Genomic DNA, 6,974 nt, shown 5'->3' on the forward strand with positions numbered 1-6,974 from the left:
AAAAAAAAAAAAAAAAAAAAAAAAAAAAAAAAACTATGTGTGGATTTCAATATATTTCTGCACCAAAGTAAACTCATATTAACATGTTATAATAAGTCTGCACGGAATCTAGTTCAAGGCACTAAGAAGGATAAGACAACACTTTGAAAAGAGCCCCTATCAGAGCAACATAAATTCTGCTAAAATTGAAGCAAGAACAAAAATCAAATTGATGGTGAAGCTTCGGTGGGAAAATGGTAAGATCACTGACATAATGAAAAGTTGATAGGGATAGTGCCCCCAAGGAAATAAGCAGTTTACAAATGTATAATTCATTTTAAAAAGGGACAAAAGGATGTTGAAGTGAATTGTGAAGCTACAGACCATCCATATCAATCTGTGAGAAAAAAAATTAATCTTGTCTGTGCCCTAACTGAAGAGGACTGATGATTAACAGCAGAAACAACAACCAACACCATAAACATCTCAATTGGTTCAATTTATACAATTCTGACAGAAAAATTACAGTTGAGCAAACTTTCCACTCAATGGGTGCTAAAACTGTTGTGCCCAGATCAGCAGCAGACAAGGGCAGAGCTTTCAGTGGAAATTTTAAACAAGTAGGATCAAGATCCTAAAGCATTTCTTCAAAGAATTGTAACAGGAGATGAAACATGGATTTACCAGTACCATCCTGAAGACAAAGCACAATCAAAGCCATGGCTACCGAGAAGGGGGAGTGGTCCACTCAAAGCAAAAGCAGACCCGTCAAGAGCAAAGGTCATGGCCACAGTTTTTTTAGATGCTGAAGGCATTTTGCTTATTGACTTTCTGGAGGGGCAAAGCATGATAACATCTGCTTATCATAAGAGTGTTTTGAGAAAGTTAGCCAAAGCTTTAGTAGAAAAATGCCCAGGAAAGCTTCACCAGAGAGTCTTTCTCCACCACAACAATGCTCCTGCTCATTCTTCTCATCAAACAAGGGCAATTTTGCAAGAGCTTCAATGGAAAATCATTAGGCATCCACTTTACAGACCTGATTTGACTTCTTCTGACTTCTTTTTGTTTCCTAATCTTAAAAAGTCTTTAAAGGGCACCCATTTTCCTTCAGTTCATAATGTAGAAAAGATTGCACTGTGACATGGTTAAATTCCCAGGACCCTCAGTTCTTTAGGGATGGACTAAATGGCTGGTATCATCGCTTACAACAGTGTCTTAAACTTGATTAGAACTTAGGTTGAGAAATAGTTTATATCATTTTTATCTTTTAATCCTACTTATCCATGAACTTTTTGAAGTCACCTTGTCTTATATATGTATACAAACAATGGAATATTATTCAGCCATGAGAAGGAAATCCTGCCATTTGCAACAGCATAGTTGAACCTGGAGGGAATGGAAGCTAAATGAAATGTCAGACAGAGAAAGACAAATATCATATGATCTCACTTATATGTGGAATCCAAAAAAGATAAACTTATAGAAACAGAGTGTAGAATGGTAGTTATCAGGGACTTGGTGTGGGGATGAGGTAATGGGGAGAAGTTGGTCAGAGGGTACAAACTTTCAGTTATAAACTGAATAAGTTCTGGGGATCTAATATCCAGCATGATGACAGTAGTTAATAATACTGAATTGTGTACATGAAAATTGCTAAGAGAATATATCTTAAATGTTCTCAATACATACACACACGCACGCACGCACGCACACACACACACACACACACACACAGTAACTATGTGAGGTGATGAATGTATCAAATAATTTGATTCTGGTAATCATTTCACTATATATACGTATATTAAATTTAAAAAAAGAAAAGGCATGGAGGAAATTTAAATGCATATTACTTAGTAAAAGAAGCCAGTCTGAAAAGGCAATATACTATATGATGCCAACTATGTGACATTTTGGAAAAGGCAAAACCACGGACACAGTAAAAAAATCAGTGGATGCCAAGGGTTTGAGAGGGGGTGGGCAAAGGAATGAAGAGGTGGAGCACAGGGATTGAAATTATTCCACATGATACTGTTGTAATGGTAGACGTAGGATATTATACATTTGGCCAAACCCATAGAATGTACAACACAAAGAGCGAATACTAATGTAAACACTGAACTTGTGTTAATGATAATGTATCAGGCTGGCTGGTTTGCTCAGCTGGTTAGAGCAAGGTGTTGTTACACCAAAGTCAAGGGTTTGGATCCCCGTGTTGCCAGCCACCAGCCGCCAAAACAAAAAATAATAAGGTATCAATATTGTTTCTCAAAAAAATACTGGCCCTCCAATTGTGACAAATGTACCACACTTGTGCAACATGTTAATAACAGGGAGACTGTGAGCAGGGGAGAGAAGGATTCTATGGGAACTTTCTCTACTATGTGCTTAATCATCTGTAAACCTAAACCGTTCCAAAACTGCTCTTAAAAAATGTCTATTGATCTTTTTAAAAGCAAAAGAAATTTAAAAACAGTCAATAGGTGGGTTGTCAAGCTGGTCTATGAAAAAGTTAATGTAACATTTAATAAGAGGACCTTGGGTTCAGAAAGAATATAATTAAATTGTTTAATAATCCATCTTTGACCAGAACTGCTGAGACCTTAAGAGAAGAAGCTATGATCTCCATACAACTGGGAATAATATTTGAAGTAAAGTCTACACTGATATAAACCATGGGCAAATATAGATAAGAAAGACAATGCTACTCAACATTACATACGTACTTTTAAAACCAGTGACCCTCTCAGATCTTGTTTTATTTTCACAAAACTTATTCTACCTGAACTTTGAAGTCTCATCAAAGTTTTTTCCAACTAGTAAAAGCAAACTAGGATGCCCATAGAGAAATAAAGGTAGAAATAATTGTTTATGTCAATCTAAGCTGTACTAGTCAAGAGTTTTTCAGAAGAGACCGGCGTCCCTATATTTTGTTGTGTCTCATTCTTTTCATTCTACACATCTGTGCAAGTTACCTCCTTGCTTCCTAGTTTTTAAACAGTGCTTGGAATCTTTTTTTTTTAAAGATGACCGGTAAGGGGATCTTAACCCTTGACTTGGTGTTGTCAGCTCCACACTCTCCCAAGTGAGCTAACCAGCCATCCCCATATGGGATCTGAACCCGTGGCCTTGGTGTTATCAGCACTGCACTTCTCCCGAGTGAGCCACAGGCCAGCCCCTTGGAATCTTTTAACCTGACCTTTCCATGGTCAGCAGGAGACCAGGGACCTTAAGGTATTCCCAAACCCATGGTTTTGCTTCTAGAATTCTTATTTTGAATTTTAGAGAGTTAGCATTCACATATCTGTAATTAGAAATTAAAATATAGCAGTATACTCATTATAAATTATGCTTTTAATCTTTAGATGGGTTACAGGGAGGGGATTAGGTCTTTTTCAACTTTCCCTTCCTATAGAACACAGACTCAGAGAAAACATGGACTCTGTCAAAGGCTAGAACTCAAGTATTATGAAGTCTAATTCAGCGCTCTTTTCATAAAAGTGTACAATCTTTATATAATTTCAGTGCTGTAGTGGATCAATTATGTCTCCCCCAAACTCACTGGAGCTTGAGTTGTGTCCCCCAAGTTTTACATATTAGAAACTTATCCCCCACTGTTACTGTTAAGGGGGTGGGAAATCCTATAGGTAATTGAAAGGTGGAGTCTTGAAGAGGTGATTGGATTGTAGGACCATGCCATAGTGAATGGATTAAAAATGGTGGTCAGGGGCATGGTTCCAAGGGCTTTAAAAGAAGAGGAGAATCTGTCTTTCTCTCTCTCTCTCTGCTTCCACTATCTTGCAACGTGAGACTCCTGGGTCACTGTTGCCACCACCAGATGGACTTTGGACTTCCCAGCTTCAGAAACTGTAAGCAATAAATTTCATTTTTCTTTATAAATTATCCAGTTCCATGTATTTTGTATAAGCAACAAAAACGGACTAATACAAATGCCTTACAGGTATCCTATCCTGATAGGTAGAGAGTATTGTGTTAGTCTGTTTTGTGTTGCTATAACAGAAATACCTGAGACTGGGTGATTTATAAGGAAAAGAGGTTTATTTGGCTTATGATTCTAGGACAGCTGCATCTGGCATGGGCCTCAGGCTGCTTCTACTCAAGGCAGAAAAGCAGCAGGCAGCTGGTGGGCAAGAGGAAGCACGAGAGAGAGAGAGAGACAGAGAGAGAGAGAGAGAGAGAGAAGAGCCAGGGTCCTTTAAACAATCAGCTCTTGCGGGAACTAATAGAGCGGGAACTCACTCATTAATCATCCCTCCCCCAGGGAGAGCATTAATCCATTCATGAGGGATCCACCCCCATGACTCAATCTGTTTCCAACACTGCCACATTGGGAATCAGATTTCCACATGAGTTTTGGAGGGGACAACACATCCAAACGCCATCAAGTACGTCCTGTAACAGGTGATTCCAGACCCTTGGAATCTGCCTTTCCAGTCTGCAAAAGCCATAACCTGGGCTCTATGCTTTTAATAAATATGTTTTTAAAATATAAAAGTAACATATAATCATGGTTGAAAATTTAGCAGAAGCAGCAGCAGGAGGAGGAGCTGGAGAAGAGGAGAGGAAAGGAGGGGAAAAAAGGAAAAAACAGTTACAAAGCTCATCACTGCCAATTAATGAATGTCAGTCTATTAGTGCTTATCCTCATAAATGATGCATATTATTCTTGTAACACATTTTTGTAACTTGCCTTTTTCTATTTAACATATTTCCACAGGAAGTAGTGTAGCTAGAGGTAGAAGGTGGCAGAAACTGTACAGCTAGTGTACTAGGGTGCAGGCTCTGGAAACAGACTGCCTTGTTCACATCCTGGCTCAGTTTCTCACTGGCTTCGTGACCCTAAGCAGGTTATTCAACCCCTGTTATCTCAGTTTCCCATCTACACGATGGAGATCATAATAGTAACTACTTCTTCATAGGGTCCTTTGTGAGGATTAAATAATATATTTGAAAAATCACTTATTTTAAAGTGCTTGGCGCAAAGCACACTCTATGTCAGGGGTCAGTAAAATTTTTTTATAAACAGCCAGATAGCAAATATTTGCAGACTATAAAGTTTCTGTTGCAACTACTCAATGCTGCCTTTTAACAAAAAAAAAAGCAGCCATAAAAATGAGCATGGCTGGATTCCAATAAAACTTTATGGATACTAAATTTGAATTTCATATAGTTTTCACGTATGAAATCTTCTGGTTTTTTTCAACCACTAATAAATGTAAAAACCATTTTAGTTCACGGGGAGTACAAAAACAGGCAGGGTGTAGGAGCCTTTGGGCCATAATTTGCTAACCTTTGCTCTATACAGTTAGTAGACATTATTATTATGCCTATAATATCTTTCTATAAATTATTTTTAATGGCTTTTTAGAACGAGATTGCTTGGATGTTCTATAATTTACTCAGTTTCCCCTGGTTAGAATTTAGGCTGTTTCCAGTACTCATTATTATAAGCCATCTTCAATGAGTATCCATGTAGTGAAATCTTTGTGCACATATATCATTCACACCTTAAAATGTATTTAGTGGTAGCCACTGAAACGACTGGCAGAGCATCTATAAGAAAACAGACTCCGAAGAAGTAGCTTTGAAACCTTATCTTGAATATTTATAGCACATTTCAGACATGTTAGAAAAGGAGCTTTATAAACATATATTCATATACCCAGAGCCTAAGGACCAAATACCATTCTAAGTCCTTTTATATGCATTACACCACTTAGTCCTCAAAACAATCCTACGAAGCACAGGTGCCATTATCATCATCATCACCATGTTACAAAGAGGAAATTGAGGCACAGAAAACTAAGTATCTTCTCCGAGGTCATAAAGCGAGCTGGTGGCAGAGGCAGAATTCAAACCCCGTTTGTGCGCCACCACCGCCCAAGTTCCTGGACATGGAGAGACTTGACCAGCGTGCACTTCCAGGCACTTACCTTATTATGTACCTATACACAATCGGTGGCGGCATTTTTTATATTTAGATCACGCTGGCACGCCTAAACGACCTCACACTCTAATACCCAGTGCAAATCTATCCCCCAATGGGACACTTCTGGTGGAAACTGTGGACACCCATCTAACATTCTCTTTTGTCCTGCAACTCTTCATCAATTTTCTATGCATCTCTTAGCCCAAATAGTTGTCCAACAACCAGTACAGATTGATTGGAACATATTTTCATATCTTATTTTCCAATTTATGGTCCCAAGTCTACCAAAGCTACAAGGCAAATTCGGGTGGAGCTTCGCCTACAATGAAAGGGCATGCGCAGCTACGGGCATGCAAATTTCGGACTAGGACCCTTCTATGAAAACAAAAACAGTGGGCTGTGCCAAAAGTCTCTCCCGCGTGGCCTCCGCAGCAGCAGCAGCAGCAGGAGGGCTGACCCTCGCTGGGTCACCGACCGCTGTGACCAAACGTCCCCGCTCGGCCGCCAGGCTCAGGCGCGGAGTCGCGCGCTTTCCGGGCCATTCCCTGCTTGTACTGAGTTGCGAGCGACTGTCCCAGAAACGAGTTATGCCTGTGGGTCGCTCAGCTGCGAAGAGAAATGGAGATTTTGTTTCTCACTTTCTGTACTGATTCTCTCCCTACCGGGACCCCACTTCTCGAGTTATCCCCCTGGTGATGCGCCACCAACGCCACTGGACCCCATCATGCCGCCCGCCCCCCACTCATGCCCAAACAAGGCCAGAATTCAGAAGTAGAGAGGGAACGAGGGGAGAAACAAGCAGGCGTTTCAAACCTGCCACACGGGTGGGCAGCCCTGCCGCGGAACAGGAGTCGCGGCGAGAGTCGGGCCGAAGCGCGGGGCTCCGCCCGCCGGGGGGCGCCTGGGCGACGGGCGCGTGCGCGCTGCAGCCCCAGCCCCGGCCGCCGCCGCCGCCGCCACGATGCCTATTTTAGTCAAAGCCAATGCGGGCGCTGGGACCTGGCCCCGGCCCCCCCGCCCCCCCCCCCCCCCCCCCCCCCCCCCC

The sequence above is a fragment of the Galeopterus variegatus genome, unplaced genomic scaffold, assembly GCF_000696425.1.
Source record: "Galeopterus variegatus unplaced genomic scaffold, G_variegatus-3.0.2 Scaffold491, whole genome shotgun sequence".
In the NCBI taxonomy this organism is placed as follows: Eukaryota; Metazoa; Chordata; class Mammalia; order Dermoptera; family Cynocephalidae; genus Galeopterus; species Galeopterus variegatus.